The sequence below is a fragment of the Ascaphus truei genome, chromosome 13 (assembly GCF_040206685.1).
Source record: "Ascaphus truei isolate aAscTru1 chromosome 13, aAscTru1.hap1, whole genome shotgun sequence".
Lineage (NCBI taxonomy): Eukaryota > Metazoa > Chordata > Amphibia > Anura > Ascaphidae > Ascaphus > Ascaphus truei.
The window spans coordinates 9,584,560-9,603,500 of record NC_134495.1 but is presented as its reverse complement, the minus strand read 5'-3'; the positions used below and the strand labels follow the sequence as shown (position 1 = coordinate 9,603,500).

Sequence of the window (18,941 nt, the reverse complement as noted above, 5' to 3'; positions counted from 1 at the left end):
AGCTTTGCGCAGTGGCAGTATCGTAGCCAATGAGGTTTATCCGAGGCGCGATTATTGCTAATTGAAAACTTTTCCCAATACCCCGCCGTGACGGCTTGAAATATAGCCGGCACCGGCAATTTTTGACAGTCTCTACGGAGACTGAACAAAGCGGTTCAAAAAGCAGATATATGTGATGTGTGTGATTGAGGTATAGTATGTATATAGTGTATGTATGTATATATATGTATGTGTGATTGAGGTATATGTATATAGTGTATATATGTGTGATTGAGGTATAGTATGAATATATATATATAGTGTATATATATATGTATGTGTGATTGAGGTATATGTATATAGTTTATATATGTGTGATTGAGGTATAGTATGTATATATATATATATATATATATATATATATAGTGTATATATATGTATGTGTGATTGAGGTATATGTATATAGTTTATATATGTGTGATTGAGGTATATGTATAGTATGTACCTAGGCATGTACATACAGGACTCAAGAGGGAATATTATATATATTTATACACACACCAGCAGAGAATATAAGATATAATTTTATACTCTCTCTGGGGTGATAATATATAAATGTAATTTTAATATTTAGCGGAGGATTTTCAGAACTCTGATCTATGTATAGCGGCAGCGGGAGTGCAATCAGAATAGGGGGAGGGCGGTGCTCCGGTAATGGGGAGAGGGAGGTGCGGGGCTCCGGTAATGGGGAGAGGGAGGTGCGGGGCACCGGTGATGGGAGAGAGGGAGGCGCGGGGCTCCGGTAATGGGAGAGGGAGGCGCGGGGCTCCGGTAATGGGGAGAGGGAGGTGCGGGGCACCGGTGATGGGAGAGAGGGAGGCGCGGGGCTCCGGTAATGGGGGAGAGGGAGGCGCGGGGCTCCGGTAATGGGGGAGAGGGAGGTGCGGGGCTCCGGTAATGAGGGAGAGGGAGGTGCGGGGCTCCGGTAATGGGGGAACGGGGGGGCGGGACTCCGGTAATGGGAGAGAGGGAGGTGCGGGACTCCGGTAATGGGAGAGAGGGAGGTGCGGGGCTCCGGTAATGTGGGAGAGGGAGGTGCGGGGCTCCGGTGATGGGAGGGAGGTGCGGGGCTCCGGTAATGGTGGTGGGGAGTTGCGGGGCTCCGGTAATGGGAGAGAGGGAGGTGCGGGACTCCGGTAATGGGAGAGAGGGAGGTGCGGGGCTCCGGTAATGGGAGAGAGGGAGGTGCGGGGCTCCGGTAATGGTGGTGGGGAGTTGCGGGGGGAAAGCTGCTGCGGAGCCGTCGTGTCCCGGATTTCTCCGGTCTATATCCGGTAGGGAGGCCTATGCCGGTGTTAGGGCTCTGTGCCTGCCCGGTCTCACCGTGCAAAGCCCGTGTCTCGGGTTCAGTGTTCCCGGGGACAGAGGATGAGCGGCGAGCACAGGTACTACCGAGCACATAGAGGCGCGTCACTGAGTACGTCATCCCTCATTTGCATGAAATACCCATCATTCCCCGCTGCGGCGTTTAAACGTGCTACCACTCTACCACTGACGCCGTGGGTGTAATCTTCCCGCCCTAAAGATTAGTAGTTGTCCGATACCGGGAAAGATATACTGGCGGTGGGGGGTACATATACATACAGAGAGTGGGAGTGGTTACATGTCTCTCCGTGAGCTGTCCCGGGTCCCGGTGAGGCTGGGTGGCCGGCCCGCGCTTCCCTCGGTAGCTTTGCGCAGTGGCAGTATCGTAGCCAATGAGGTTTATCAGAGGCGCGATTATTGCTAATTGAAAACTTTTCCCAATACCCCGCCGTGACGGCTTGAAATATAGCCGGCACCGGCAATTTTTGACAGTCTCTACGGAGACTGAACAAAGCGGTTATAAAAGCAGATGTGGATTACATGTATGTGTGACTGAGGTATATGTATAATGTGTTGACTCAGGTATATGTATTGTATTTATTTATGTTTGTGTGTTTGTATACAGGAGGGTGTTTTATGCACAGATAGAGAATATTACATATTTGTATAGTTTTATATATATATATATACTGGAGAGTATACTGCACACTGCAGAGACTGAGCAAAGCGCTTATATAAGCAGATGTGATTGAGATATATGTATAGTATGTATATTTGCATATATATATATATATATATATACTGCAAGAGAGTGTACTATGCACAGGCAGAGTATATTACATATGTATATGTATATACACAGGAGAGTATACTGCACACTGCAGAGACTGAACAAAGTGGTATAAAATCAGATATGTTCATTAAGAGAGAGGGTAATTGTGTTACTCAATGGGCTTATCTAGCTCGCATCGCGGCAAAACAAATGCATTGTTGCCGTCGCGTGCGCTTATAATGCACGCAATGGCGACGGAGCGACAGCTGCCACAAATCTGGTAGTCACTGATATTTGATTTTTTCGGCGACGGTCTCCCCTTGCGGCCAATCGGGAGCTTCTCCGTGCCTCTGCCCTCCCCTTTTATGATGTCAGCCAGCGACGTCGCCTAAACTTCAAATACAACTCGTCGCATCATTGTTTTGGGGATCACAAATGGAACGCGCTGTCACGTATAAGATCATTGCAAACGGGGGTCGGGTAATTCATTGGTTATTTCTTAAATGGGGTCTGGCTGGAGTTCCCTGAGGAGAGGGTGTCGAACAGGGGAGGCCATCTCCAGGCCTGAAGGGCCACCAACAGGACAGGTATTCAGCCACTTGTGCTGAAGCAGGGATATCATTAAAACCTGACCTGTTGGTAGCCCTTGAGGACTGGAGTTGGCCGCCCCTGGTGTAGAAGTACTGCTGGGTATCACTATAGGGGACAGTCCTAAGGCCTCGGTCCCAGTGTGCGCCGCGAACAAAGAGCGAGGGCGCGACCGTATGTAGGGAAGACAAGAATTTTGTCTTTCCGTGCGGCGACGGCGTCACATGGCTGACTGTCAACCAATCACAGTGCAGATACCCTTCCCACCTCCGCGGTATTTATACTAAATCAGAGTAGGGAGGTAATAATAATAATAATAGAACTAGTAATTCAAAGTACTTAAAAAGTAATTGTATTTAAAGCGAAAATAATAAATTAAATGTATTGGGATAATGAATGATTGAAAAAAGTCAGATGGTGCCCTTTCTTTTTTGTGATCTCCAGCACTATGTTACGGGAACATGGGGATCCATGGGGATCCTTTTGCTGGTTGGAATCTCACACATGTGTCCGGGTGATCTGTCCTTGCTTCCTCTGTTGTCTTTGCTCCCCTTGCTCCTCTCTGGACGCGCATCCCATCACGACCCCTAGACCACAGATCACGGCTGAAACGTACACGTGCCGCCAGGCGCTCCGACGCGCGTCTGCACGCTGTGACTGGGACCGTAGCCCAAGAGAGGTTTTGACACAAACTGGTAACAGTTACAGGTGTTTAAGTGTAGTATCACTGAGCCCCAGGAGAGCACCTTACTGACATATAATCCATCCCAAAACGACAATAAAAATAGAAGTGGGCTGCGTGGCTTCGGTCCCAAGAGACGGCCCCATCCCCCAGCCTAAAAATAAATAAAACAACTGAATGCTAAGTTGGGATCTGCCGGACCAGACGCCTCTTCCTCTGCTTCTAAAAATGTTCTCCGTCTTGCGATCTCCTGGATATGAATCCATCTGTACCCCAGGAGGGAACCCTGCTCTGTGCTCCGACAAAAGACCAGGATCGGGGGTTAATGGTGGGGGTCCTTGTACATATTTTGCGTGCCCCTATAAAAGTGTTACAATGATATTAACCCAGGGTGTGTATTTGACATGTGGGACACCCACCTGCTTTTTCACAGAGGTATAGCAATACATTTTTTTTAATAAGACTGTGATACTGTTCATTTGTGTGTTTAACACTGAGATGCAGCCAATGGAAAATATAGTAACTAATACACCTTCTGTAGGGCAAACCAGGGAGAATAGCATGGAACACATACACATCAATGTGAACCCAATTGCGCCTCCTAATGTCATAAAGCCGGGGTGGCCAAACCCAGTCCTCAAGGACCCCCAATAGGTCAGGTTTTCAAGATATCCCTGCTTCAGCACAGGTGGTGCTCCGTAGCTTCCCTTGAGTACAACTAGAAAATATTGCACTATATTAAAACAATTAATTCAGGGGGACTGAATGTAAGAAATAAATGATATTCCACATTATACCATGTAGACTTCTTCCAGACTCATACACAGGCAAATGTGGAAAGGAATAAGGGCAGTGGGCATATTTATTATTTATAATAAAAATACAGCAAAAGTCTGAAGCGTATCAAATGGCAGACACCCTGAGCCAATAGAAACCAATCTGTATAATCGCCAAATAATATGTCTATCGCCTCCCCTTCTGCGTGTGAGAACGTTCCATAATCTGAGATCTCAGCGAACTGGCGGTATGCTGGTATTACTTAACAAGTCTAGACAAACATGACAGATCGGATTAGTTCCTAATAAGGTTTTCATGCTCACTAATTTCCTTTGGGAAGAATCTTGCTGTCTCTCCTACATAGATGATGCCACATGGGTATTTAACAATGTACACCACAACATTTAGTTGGCAATTCACACGTGTTGATTGGGAAGTCCTTGGCACCTACGGGGATGGGGGAATCTGTCCCTCTAATAAACTCGTTACATTGTATACAGTGCCCACAAGAATACATACCCTTCAGTTCAATCAACCATGCCATTTGTGAATGAGTACGTACGGATTGCTGAAAGTCCGCCCAGCGTCACCCGCAGGTGTTTGGATCTCCTGTACAACCTCAGTGGCACTAAACTGAATTTGGGACGTTGTTGTCACCTTGCTGAATACGTTTATTGATAATGGAACCAATCTTCTCAGGTTTTGCCGCGTATCTCAATGATAAATCTCATAAGTATGTTTTTTTGTGTTCCCAACAATTTCTGCTTATTATGTGATTGGGTTTTAAAGAGGCAAACTAAGCAACACTTTAAAAAATATATATATTTTTTTTCTGTTTTACTATATGCAGCCTTTGATTACCTTTGTTGAAAACTAATTACCTAAGCTGCCGATCGATTAGTTCTCCCGTGATCGATCAGCAAAGATCCTGATTCCCGGGGTTCACTAAATGGCTTCCCTTCAGTTTCAATCAATCATTTAGCAGCTACAATGTATCCTTATATTACTAAGGTAACATTATCTATTGTTACAGTTTGCCGCTCCGCAGGGATGCGCAAACTTTTGGGGCTGTGCCCCCCTGCCTCCTCTCCCCCGGTGCTCGCGCCCCCCCAACCCCTTACCTTAGTTCAGCATCAAACGACGCCACGGGGTCATGTGACGGGATGTTGCCGCCACGTTGCCATGGAGACGCGTCCCGAAGCCGGCTGAATCTCGGTAAGTTGAGTTGCAGAGGTCTCGCGCGGTCCCCCGGCATTTAACTTAAATGCATTGGGGAAGACCGCGGCGCCTCTGCAACCCCCGCGCCCCCGAGTATGCACACCGCTGCGCTATAGAAATCAAAGGATGCTCAGTGTATTAAAACCGGCATCAAGAGTGGAATAAAAAAATACTGTAGTAAGTATTAGCTAATACTTCAGAACTGATTTATTTCAAACGCGAGTAGGATATTGCTTGGGTTGCCTCGTTAAGTACCGATCAACAAATGTATTGACCTTCTCGTCAGATCTCTTATTAAGAAGACGGTCCTCTGGGGTCTTGTACCAGTGACATGTGAGAGAAGGCAGGCTCCGTGGGAAAGAGCGGAAATAGATGCAGTAAATCCTAGTATTGTAGTGTAGTGTGTGTCTTTATTTATATAGCGCCATTAATGTACACAGCTCTTCACAGTAGTAATACACGGGGTAATCAAATAAATAACAGATAATATAAATAACAGGTCATGGGAATAAGTGCTTCAGACATAAAAGTAACATTAAGGAAGAGGAGTCCCTGCCCCGAGGAGCTTACAATCTAATTACTAGTGTGGGGTTTCCTCCTGACACTAAACCTTTTTTAGCTGCTGAAATTGTCCTGGGATTTCTCAGTAGTTGCCATAGAGACTTCAACTGAGCGACAGCCCAGCAGTTTGTGACTGACAATGCAAGACAGCACCTATAGGTGCAGTATGCTTCAGGGTTTCACTTCCAGTAAGTCCTGCCGCTGGGACCTGTCTGTACTGCCACCTATTGGTTGTTTGGGGTTTGAAGTCATGTGCCGGGATCTGATCCGGCTGCGGATACGGTTTTGGATGATGGAAAGCAGGGGGCGGCCAACCCCAGTACTCAAGGGCCACCCCCAGGTCAGGTTTTCAGGATGTCCCTGCTTCAGCACAGGTGGCTCAGTTTCCCAGAATGTGAAATCATGAAACCGTTCGTTGACCTTGCAGTTGAAAAGTCCAAGTTCGCTGGCTTGGTTTTGCCAGGGATATTTTGAATGAGCGTTACATTTGGGAACGCTCTCGGCACGTTATAAAACGTTGCCATTTTTAATGTGGTCAAATATGTGATTGAAACGCTTTCATGTGATCAAAAATACCGGTGACTATTCCATTCCTGTCGGGAAACGTATTTATTTATAAAATGTGTTACCAGGAAGTAATGCATTGAGAGTTACGTCTCGTTTTCATGCATGTCCTGGGCACAGCGTTATGATGACAGATACATGGTCACATTAAGTGAACAGGGTTATACATTATATATAAAGACAATGCATGAATAGTTAAAGATAAAATGCATTATAGGTGTTTGAAACAGTTACAGACCAGATTAAAATGCGAGACAGCTTTACTTTTGAAAGAACTTAGCCTGGTGGCGGCTGTGAGAGTCTCCGGTAGACTGTTCCAGTTGTGCGGTGCATGGTAAGAGAAGGAGGAGCGGCCGGATACTTTGTTGAAGCTTGAGTCCTATCTCAGGTGATAAGTGCTGCATGTGGTAGGGGTGAGGAGCTTGTTCAGGTAGCTGGGTAGCTTGACCAGAAAGTATTTTAATGCAAGACAAGAGAGATTAACTTTGCGGCTAGACTCAAGTGATGACCAATCTAGTTCTTTGAGCATTTCGCAGTGATGTGTGTTGTAGTTGCATTGGAGAACAAAACGGCATATTGAATTGTAGAGGGTATCAAGTTTGCTAAGGTGGGTTTCGGGTTCCGAGCCGTATACTATGTCCCCATAGTCTATAATTGGTATTAGCATCTGCTGTGCGATTCGCTTTCAGCAGACTTAGGCCTCGGGCATGGTCAGCGCTTAGGCGCTGACCCGTGTTAAGGCGCGTTCTCGCTTACCAGTGAGCCCCTGCAGCCGCAATGAGAGCGGCTTTAGCAGGGGCTCGCGCACGCTTCCGCAAGCGTGCGGAAGCAAGCGTGGGTCTTCAAGCGTGGGTCTTATCCAATTTTTCGTTTTAAGCGCTCAAGGGAGCGCAGGGCCGGTCACGTGAGCGATTCGCCCAATGAGGGCGAACCATCTCTGTGACGTCACTGGCCCGCCCCTGACACGCCCCCGGACGGCGCGCGAACCAAGGCCAGGGAAAGCACCCGCTTTCCCTCAGCCTCAGCGCGCCTCTGCGCGCCTCCGCACGGGCTGCTGCAACCCTGGACGCAGCCTTAGGGAGGATTTGTTCCTACAAAGTACACCTAGTTTGGCATAGGTTTTGGATGTCAGGGTATCAATGTGCAACCCAAATGTTAAATGGGAGTCATACCATATGCCGAGATAGTACGTAAGATTCAAGTCATTCAAATGTCCAGCCCATCGTTCATTAAAAATGCCAGATCTATCAAAAAGAAAATGTGGTCGGTTCTCCAAATGGAGGGAATAACAGTTTTCCTAAGAGATTCTTGCTCCAGATTGAAGAAGGTGTGGCAGAAACACCACAGTATGCGTGGCTCAACGACCCAAGTACTAAATAGCTTCACAGCCCTACTTTGAAACTGTAAGCTCTTGGGACCAGCGGCAGACAATCAGCTCTCGGAGCCTTCATAACTGATGGAGCAGAGTGCCAGCGACTCTAGCATCACACTTACCTGTGTCTACTTAACAAGTACCTACCTGTATTGTAATATAGTAATTATGTAACCAGGATTTGTTGATAATAAGACTCGATGCACCTACTCACATTGCAACATAGACTGGAATTGAGAACCCCAACCTTCCTTTTGTACCCCCTTCCAAATGCCCCCCCCCCCATAATATTCATTGTTGTATAAGTATTGAATTGTAAAACCAATAAAATAGGAGAATTAAACAAAAAAAATGCAAGATCAGGCAATCGTGTTTCATCTTCATCTTCCAGCAATATCTTCTTTTAGATTTAAACGACAATGGTCCCCATACCCTGTGACAGGGCGACCAACACGCTTCAGATCATCGTACCTGCTCTCAATCTCCCGCAGGAAGGTCTTTACTTGTTCATGGTTTTGGTTTCGTGACCGAAAAAACTCATGCAACCGACCCATTCGTTTTCCCACCACGCCAGTCTTTATTCCAGCTATAGTAAGACCTCCGTCTGCCACTAAACACACAAGCTTGGGTAGTGTCTCTTTACGCGTGTTTACCACGTGATATGAGATGTAGACCGCTGGGATGAGATATAAAGTTTTTCGGTCTCTTTTAAATGAGTGTCACATTTATGGATAATGAGGGCAAGCTGGACACGATGTTGGCTTCCTGACCTCTCGTCAACAGCTATGAATGAGCTTTAATTTGTGGTGCTAATCTCTTTGATTGTCTTGTAAGATCCCCTACAAGGTCAATAATTCTTTCAATTACTGTATTTCTACTTAGGCTATTTGTAAAAGCTGAAACTGGTTCTGGATTCACTATTTCAGCTGCTTTATATAAACAGTCCTTAAAGCTGCAGACCAAGCAATATCCTATATATTTTTTTTTTTTTTAAATAAATCAGTTCTGTACTATGCGAAAATGTTTGTTGTTTTTTAACAAAAAAAATGCTACAACTCTCAATTACATATTTAATGTATTATAATGTAACAAGCATTTTTTTGTTTCTATAGCAACCATTTACAAAGTCACATCCCCTTCCTCTTCTGAAACAGGCTCTGGCACACCCCTTTTTGAGCCCTGCCCTCTCTCTAGCAGCTCACCAATTGTATCTAGTGACTGCCTGGTCACATGATCTTCCCCACAGAACTTTGCATCTTTGGTTCTCTTCTGCTGCACTGACAGCCATTCAGTGAACCCCCCGAGCTGAATCTTCGCCGATCGATCACAGGAGAACGTATCGATCGGCAACTTAGCTAATTACTTATCATTGTGTGGATTGTATTAATGCGCAAATTAAAGGGGAAAAAGAAATAAATAAATAGATAAATAAACCGGCAGCTTGGGCGGCTGCTTTAATAAATGAGTCTGCAGTCATCTGGAGTAAAACATAACTTTACAGCAGCTTAATTCACCTTGATTACTTATTGAAATAAACGTAGTTGTTTCTCATTTGTAAATCTTTCAACTCCTTAATTGGCCAGGAAAGGTATTATATTTTCGGTTGGGTATTTCATTGTGACGTCGCGGATCCTAGTTTAAAAGGTATGGCCCGATGGATGTTTAAACGATGGACATATTATACTATTATGGATCTTGTTGGGTGGGATAAACGAGGGATAGTAAGATCACACTAGACAACGGAGGACAGTGGATGCAGGATCGAGGGCCTCTGGCCAAACGCCAGGCGCACTCCTATGAGGATCTGGTTTCAGAAAGTGATGTAGTCAAGATGTGTGTTGGGAATTGGGGGTGAAACAGTTATATCTTTAATATAACCAAGATGTTTAGTCCTTGGAATAGCACAGAAGCAAATATAACGTGTCATCTGTTTATTCAGTCTATTATTTTTATTATCGTAACTGAAGTTGTTAAACAGCCTAATTTTAAGGTTAATATACATGAGACAAGAGGAAAAACTATTCAAGTCTATTTAGTGCCTCAGTACTTCTTTCACTTCCCGACTCGTGACCGTGACAAATCTGTCTCCTAATAATCTGTTATACCATTTTATGTTCATTTATTTTTTAACACCTCTTTGCTACTTTTTTAAAAAAAAATTTTTTTTTATATTTAGTATTGTATTGTATGTCTTTATTTATATAGCGCCAAAAGTGTACTCAGCGCTTCACAAAGAATACAGTACAGGGAATTATAATAATACAATAAGCGCAGCAAAATCAGACAATAGGAAATGAAATCCCTGCCCCGAAGAGCTTACAATCTAAGAGGTTTGATGGGAAACTTACAGAGACAGCAGGTGAGGAAGTAAGTGCTGTTTTAAAATGAAGTTTATAAAATAAGTTTAAGCCGGATTTTAAAAAAAAGTTTCTCAGCGAGTCGGAATGAGTAATAGGTTGTAAATAATGTTCTGATATACATTTTGGCTAAATGTACTCCATCACGGCCCCTGCTTCTGTCTGCGTCCCCTGGGACAGCTGTTATTTGTCACTGGACTGGTAAAGTGCAACACACTGCTCATTTGCATGTCCTTACCCAGAATCCCTGGCTGCAGTGGAAGCACTGTTTGCTAAGCGATAATGGGGAAAGACGGGGTTGCAGGCCTGTCCGAGACGTGCTAATGCACAAGTGGCATTTTATTTACTGTACCCTGTGCGGTGCAGGGTTTGTGTCACATAAGTTTTTTAATGTCTAGAATGGTACATTCAATTTCCCCCCTCCCCCCCCCAAAAAAACCCACCCCACCCAAGATAATGAGGACATCCTTCTTGTGTACTATTAGATATGAGAATATAAAATGAATGTTAACAGTGTGTAAGGAGCGTAAGACACTTAATTAGTGTACAGCAGGGGGCGCTCAACTCCACTCCTCAGGACCCCCAAACAAGTAAGGTTTTGAGGATATCCCAGCTTCAGCGCAGTGCTGAAGCAGGGACTGGTTGAGCCACCTGTGCTGAAGCAGGGATATTCTCAAGACCTGACCTGTTGGGAGTTGTAGAACCCTTGGTATACAGGAATAGGTCTGCCTGCTGTATAAATGTGACCATCTGTCCTTATTTTAAATTCATCTTCAGCGTAACCTGCGACCCCTCCCTCGTCATTACCTCCGTACATTTCACTCGCCGCTCCCCCAGTGAGCTTACACTCCATTTGCCTGAGGCACAGGGATAGTAGCAGGGATAGGCGTGATGTTCACAGTTCAACACGCGTCTTCACCAGCAGCCTTTCCGTTTGCATGTTTCCAATCTCTACACGGAGTGGAGAACATGTTAGCTTGTGTTCTAGGAATAACTGCCCGTTACGGACACGGACCAGGACTCGGCAAATGACCACCTAGAATCAGGAGGGGACAGGACGCTGACCACCTAGAATCAGGAGGGGACAGGACGCTGACCACCTAGAAGCAGGAGGGGACAGGACGCTGACCACCCTGAAGCAGGAGGGGACAGGACGCTGACCACCTAGAAGCAGGAGGGGACAGGACGCTGACCACCTAGGAGCAGGAGGGGACAGGACGCTGACCACCTAGAAGCAGGAGGGGACAGGACGCTGACCACCTAGAAGCAGGAGGGGACAGGACGCTGACCACCTAGGAGCAGGAGGGGACAGGACGCTGACCACCTAGAAGCAGGAGGGGACAGGACGCTGACCACCTAGAAGCAGGAGGGGACAGGACGATGACCACCTAGAAGCAGGAGGGGACAGGACGCTGACCACCTAGAAGCAGGAGGGGACAGGACGCTGACCACCTAGAAGCAGGAGGGGACAGGACGCTGACCACCTAGAAGCAGGAGGGGACAGGACGCTGACCACCTAGAAGCAGGAGGGGACAGGACGCTGAACACCTAGAAGCAGGAGGGGACAGGACGCTGACCACCTAGAAGCAGGAGGGGACAGGACGCTGACCACCTAGAAGCAGGAGGGGACAGGACGCTGACCACCCTGAAGCAGGAGGGGACAGGACGCTGAACACCTAGAAGCAGGAGGGGACAGGACGCTGACCACCCTGAAGCAGGAGGGGACAGGACGCTGAACACCTAGAAGCCGGAGGGGACAGGACGCTGACCACCTAGAAGCAGGAGGGGACAGGACGCTGACCACCTAGGAGCAGGAGGGGACAGGACGCTGACCACCCTGAACCAGGAGGGGACAGGACGCTGACCACCTAGAAGCAGGAGGGGACAGGACGCTGACCACCCTGAAGCAGGAGGGGACAGGACGCTGAACACCTAGAAGCAGGAGGGGACAGGACGCTGACCACCTAGAAGCAGGAGGGGACAGGACGCTGACCACCTAGAAGCAGGAGGGGACAGGACGCTGAACACCTAGAAGCAGGAGGGGACAGGACGCTGACCACCTAGAAGCAGGAGGGGACAGGACGCTGACCACCTAGAAGCAGGAGGGGACAGGACGATGACCACCTAGAAGCAGGAGGGGACAGGACGCTGACCACGGTTGGTCTGACCCCGAACTCTCCCCAGCTCCACTTAAAGCTCATTTGAAATAACCTACGAGAAAGCAGATGTGTTGGGCAAGTGAATGCTGCCGTCCTGTGTCTCTGTGCTATCACTATGCGACTCTTAGTGACCTCAGACACGTCCCCAACCTCCTGCGCTCAGGCCAGCTAACATGAGATTGTAAGTGGGGGTAAAGGGTAAGGAGAGACACTTGGGGTAATGGGGTAAGGAGAGACACTTGGGGGTAATAGGGTAAGGAGAGACACTTGGGGGTAATAGGGTAAGGAGAGACACTTGGGGTAATGAGGTAAGGATTGACACTTGGGGTAAAGAGAGACACTTGGGGGTAATAGGGTAAGGAGAGACACTTGGTGAGTAATGGGGTAAGGAGAGACACTTGGTGAGTAATGGAGTAAGGAGAGACACTTGGGGTAATGGGGTAAGGAGAGACACTTGGTGAGTAATGGAGTAAGGAGAGACATTTGGTGAGTAATGGGGTAAGGAGAGACACTTGGGGTAATGAGGTAAGGAGAGACACTTGGTGAGTAATGGGGTAAGGAGAGACACTTGGGAGTAATGGGGTAAGGAGAGACACTTGAGGGTAATAGGGTAAGGAGAGACACTTAGTGAGTAATGGGGTAAGGAGAGACACTTGGTGAGTAATGGAGTAAGGAGAGACACTTGGGGTAATGGGGTAAGGAGAGACACTTGAGGGTAATAGGGTAAGGAGAGACACTTAGTGAGTAATGGGGTAAGGAGAGACACTTGGTGAGTAATGGAGTAAGGAGAGACATTTGGTGAGTAATGGGGTAAGGAGAGACACTTGGGGATAATGGTGGTTTGGATAGATACTTGGGGGTAAGGATAGACACGTGGGGGTAAAGGGGTAAGGAGAGACACTTGGGGGTAATAGGGAAAGGAGAGACACTTGGGGGTAATGGGGTAAGGAGAGACACTTGGGGTAATGGGGTAAGGAGAGACACTTGGGGGTAATAGGGTAAGGAGAGACACTTGGGGTAATGAGGTAAGGATTGACACTTGGGTTAATGGGGTAAAGAGAGACACTTGGTGAGTAATGGGGTAAGGAGAGACACTTGGTGAGTAATGGAGTAAGGAGAGACACTTGGGGTAATGGGGTAAGGAGAGACACTTGGTGAGTAATGGGGTAAGGAGAGACACTTGGTGAGTAATGGAGTAAGGAGAGACACTTGGGGGTAATAGGGTAAGGAGAGACACTTGGTGAGTAATGGGGTAAGGAGAGACACTTGGTGAGTAATGGAGTAAGGAGAGACACTTGGGGTAATGGGGTAAGGAGAGACACTTGGTGAGTAATGGAGTAAGGAGAGACATTTGGTGAGTAATGGGGTAAGGAGAGACACTTGGGGGTAATAGGGTAAGGAGAGAAACTTGGTGAGTAATGGGGTAAGGAGAGATACTTGAGGGTAATAGGGTAAGGAGAGACACTTGGTGAGTAATGGGGTAAGGAGAGACACTTGGTGAGTAATGGAGTAAGGAGAGACACTTGGTGAGTAATGGAGTAAGGAGAGACACTTGAGGTAATGGGGTAAGGATTGACACCTGGGGTAAAGAGAGACACTTGGGGGTAATAGGGTAAGGAGAGACACTTGGTGAGTAATGGAGTAAGGAGAGACACTTGGTGTAATGGGGTAAGGAGAGACACTTGGGGTAATGAGGTAAGGAGAGACACTTGGGAGTAATGTGGTAAGGAGAGACACTTGAGGGTAATAGGGTAAGGAGAGACACTTGGTGAGTAATGGGGTAAGGAGAGACACTTGGTGAGTAATGGAGTAAGGAGAGACACTTGAGGTAATGGGGTAAGGAGAGACACTTGGGGTAATAAGGTAAGGAGACACTTGGTGAGTGATGGGGTAAGGAGAGACACTTGGTGAGTGATGGGGTAAGGAGAGACACTTGGTGAGTGATGGGGTAAGGAGAGACACTTGGTGAGTGATGGGGTAAGGAGAGACACTTGGGGTAATGGGGTAAGGAGAGACACTTGGGGTAATAAGGTAAGGAGAGACACTTGGGGGTAATAGGGTAAGGAGAGACACTTGGGGTAATGAGGTAAGGATTGACACTTGGGGTAAAGAGAGACACTTGGGGGTAATAGGGTAAGGAGAGACACTTGGTGAGTAATGGGGTAAGGAGAGACACTTGGTGAGTAATGGAGTAAGGAGAGACACTTGGGGTAATGGGGTAAGGAGAGACACTTGGTGAGTAATGGAGTAAGGAGAGACATTTGGTGAGTAATGGGGTAAGGAGAGACACTTGGGGTAATGAGGTAAGGAGAGACACTTGGTGAGTAATGGGGTAAGGAGAGACACTTGGGAGTAATGGGGTAAGGAGAGACACTTGAGGGTAATAGGGTAAGGAGAGACACTTAGTGAGTAATGGGGTAAGGAGAGACACTTGGTGAGTAATGGAGTAAGGAGAGACACTTGGGGTAATGGGGTAAGGAGAGACACTTGAGGGTAATAGGGTAAGGAGAGACACTTAGTGAGTAATGGGGTAAGGAGAGACACTTGGTGAGTAATGGAGTAAGGAGAGACATTTGGTGAGTAATGGGGTAAGGAGAGACACTTGGTGAGTAATGGAGTAAGGAGAGACATTTGGTGAGTAATGGGGTAAGGAGAGACACTTGGGGATAATGGTGGTTTGGATAGATACTTGGGGGTAAGGATAGACACGTGGGGGTAAAGGGGTAAGGAGAGACACTTGGGGGTAATAGGGAAAGGAGAGACACTTGGGGGTAATGGGGTAAGGAGAGACACTTGGGGTAATGGGGTAAGGAGAGACACTTGGGGGTAATAGGGTAAGGAGAGACACTTGGGGTAATGAGGTAAGGATTGACACTTGGGTTAATGGGGTAAAGAGAGACACTTGGTGAGTAATGGGGTAAGGAGAGACACTTGGTGAGTAATGGAGTAAGGAGAGACACTTGGGGTAATGGGGTAAGGAGAGACACTTGGTGAGTAATGGGGTAAGGAGAGACACTTGGTGAGTAATGGAGTAAGGAGAGACACTTGGGGGTAATAGGGTAAGGAGAGACACTTGGTGAGTAATGGGGTAAGGAGAGACACTTGGTGAGTAATGGAGTAAGGAGAGACACTTGGGGTAATGGGGTAAGGAGAGACACTTGGTGAGTAATGGAGTAAGGAGAGACATTTGGTGAGTAATGGGGTAAGGAGAGACACTTGGGGGTAATAGGGTAAGGAGAGAAACTTGGTGAGTAATGGGGTAAGGAGAGATACTTGAGGGTAATAGGGTAAGGAGAGACACTTGGTGAGTAATGGGGTAAGGAGAGACACTTGGTGAGTAATGGAGTAAGGAGAGACACTTGGTGAGTAATGGAGTAAGGAGAGACACTTGAGGTAATGGGGTAAGGATTGACACCTGGGGTAAAGAGAGACACTTGGGGGTAATAGGGTAAGGAGAGACACTTGGTGAGTAATGGAGTAAGGAGAGACACTTGGTGTAATGGGGTAAGGAGAGACACTTGGGGTAATGAGGTAAGGAGAGACACTTGGGAGTAATGTGGTAAGGAGAGACACTTGAGGGTAATAGGGTAAGGAGAGACACTTGGTGAGTAATGGGGTAAGGAGAGACACTTGGTGAGTAATGGAGTAAGGAGAGACACTTGAGGTAATGGGGTAAGGAGAGACACTTGGGGTAATAAGGTAAGGAGACACTTGGTGAGTGATGGGGTAAGGAGAGACACTTGGTGAGTGATGGGGTAAGGAGAGACACTTGGTGAGTGATGGGGTAAGGAGAGACACTTGGTGAGTGATGGGGTAAGGAGAGACACTTGGGGTAATGGGGTAAGGAGAGACACTTGGGGTAATAAGGTAAGGAGAGACACTTGGGGGTAATAGGGTAAGGAGAGACACTTGGGGTAATGAGGTAAGGATTGACACTTGGGGTAAAGAGAGACACTTGGGGGTAATAGGGTAAGGAGAGACACTTGGTGAGTAATGGGGTAAGGAGAGACACTTGGTGAGTAATGGAGTAAGGAGAGACACTTGGGGTAATGGGGTAAGGAGAGACACTTGGTGAGTAATGGAGTAAGGAGAGACATTTGGTGAGTAACGGGGTAAGGAGAGACACTTGGGGTAATGAGGTAAGGAGAGACACTTGGTGAGTAATGGGGTAAGGAGAGACACTTGGGAGTAATGGGGTAAGGAGAGACACTTGAGGGTAATAGGGTAAGGAGAGACACTTAGTGAGTAATGGGGTAAGGAGAGACACTTGGTGAGTAATGGAGTAAGGAGAGACACTTGGGGTAATGGGGTAAGGAGAGACACTTGAGGGTAATAGGGTAAGGAGAGACACTTAGTGAGTAATGGGGTAAGGAGAGACACTTGGTGAGTAATGGAGTAAGGAGAGACATTTGGTGAGTAATGGGGTAAGGAGAGACACTTGGGGATAATGGTGGTTTGGATAGATACTTGGGGGTAAGGATAGACACGTGGGGGTAAAGGGGTAAGGAGAGACACTTGGGGGTAATAGGGAAAGGAGAGACACTTGGGGGTAATGGGGTAAGGAGAGACACTTGGGGTAATGGGGTAAGGAGAGACACTTGGGGGTAATAGGGTAAGGAGAGACACTTGGGGTAATGAGGTAAGGATTGACACTTGGGTTAATGGGGTAAAGAGAGACACTTGGTGAGTAATGGGGTAAGGAGAGACACTTGGTGAGTAATGGAGTAAGGAGAGACACTTGGGGTAATGGGGTAAGGAGAGACACTTGGTGAGTAATGGGGTAAGGAGAGACACTTGGTGAGTAATGGAGTAAGGAGAGACACTTGGGGGTAATAGGGTAAGGAGAGACACTTGGTGAGTAATGGGGTAAGGAGAGACACTTGGTGAGTAATGGAGTAAGGAGAGACACTTGGGGTAATGGGGTAAGGAGAGACACTTGGTGAGTAATGGAGTAAGGAGAGACATTTGGTGAGTAATGGGGTAAGGAGAGACACTTGGGGGTAATAGGGTAAGGAGAGAAACTTGGTGAGTAATGGGGTAAGGAGAGATACTTGAGGGTAATAGGGTAAGGAGAGACACTTGGTGAGTAATGGGGTAAGGAGAGACACTTGGTGAGTAATGGAGTAAGGAGAGACACTTGGTGAGTAATGGAGTAAGGAGAGACACTTGAGGTAATGGGGTAAGGATTGACACCTGGGGTAAAGAGAGACACTTGGGGGTAATAGGGTAAGGAGAGACACTTGGTGAGTAATGGAGTAAGGAGAGACACTTGGTGTAATGGGGTAAGGAGAGACACTTGGGGTAATGAGGTAAGGAGAGACACTTGGGAGTAATGTGGTAAGGAGAGACACTTGAGGGTAATAGGGTAAGGAGAGACACTTGGTGAGTAATGGGGTAAGGAGAGACACTTGGTGAGTAATGGAGTAAGGAGAGACACTTGAGGTAATGGGGTAAGGAGAGACACTTGGGGTAATAAGGTAAGGAGACACTTGGTGAGTGATGGGGTAAGGAGAGACACTTGGTGAGTGATGGGGTAAGGAGAGACACTTGGTGAGTGATGGGGTAAGGAGAGACACTTGGTGAGTGATGGGGTAAGGAGAGACACTTGGGGTAATGGGGTAAGGAGAGACACTTGGGGTAATAAGGTAAGGAGAGACACTTGGGGTAATAAGTTAAGGAGAGACACTTGGTGAGTAATGGAGTAAGGAGAGACACTTGGTGAGTGATGGGGTAAGGAGAGACACTTGGTGAGTGATGGGGTAAGGAGAGATACTTGTTCCCTAGGTTCATGCTCACTGGAGGGGTAATGGGGTAATGGGGTAATGGTGTAATGGTGTAATGGGGTAATGGGGTAATGGGGTAATGGGGTAATGACATTTCCCTGTGTGACACTGACTAAAACTGCCACACACAGGGAGTCAGGGATAACACGTGCACGCGCAGACAGGAATGCGCACTCTCGGCGTCCCAGATCGCGCACGCAGAGGGTGGGGCGCTGCTTCTCTCGGGGTCGCGCACGCAGGAGAGGTAGGGGGAGCAGGCGCGTGCCCGCAGTGAGCTCTGAAAGTTGTGTGTGTGACGGGACCGGTTACCGGCGCTGCACCGGCGGCGACATGGACGACCTGGGTGAGTAACCTGTGAGCTCTGCCTGCCCTCACGCATACAGAGACACACACACACTCTATCTCACTCACACACTCACTCTCATACATACACTATCTCACTCTCTCATACTCACACACTATCTCACTCACACACACACAATCTCACTCACACACACTATCTCACTCACACACTCACTCATACATACACTATCTCATACTCACACACTATCTCACTCACACACACACACACACACACACAATCTCACTCACACACTCACTCATACATACACTATCTCATACTCACACACTATCTCACTCACACACACACACACACACACACACACACACACACACACACAATCTCACTCACACACTCACTCATACATACACTATCTCATACTCACACACTATCTCACACACACACACACACACACACACACACA

General features: G+C 47.3%; 2 non-coding genes across 2 annotated transcripts; both read left to right on the top strand.

Annotated features, from left to right (window-relative positions):
- On the top strand, nt 1-141 carry LOC142465315 (U4 spliceosomal RNA). Its single transcript, XR_012787844.1, has one exon. It is a non-coding gene; the product is annotated as a U4 spliceosomal RNA (small nuclear RNA).
- A 1,566-nt stretch (nt 142-1,707) lies between these two features.
- Nucleotides 1,708-1,848, top strand: LOC142465317 (U4 spliceosomal RNA). The gene has a single exon (XR_012787846.1). It is a non-coding gene; the product is annotated as a U4 spliceosomal RNA (small nuclear RNA).
- Nucleotides 1,849-18,941: the final 17,093 nt, after the last annotated feature.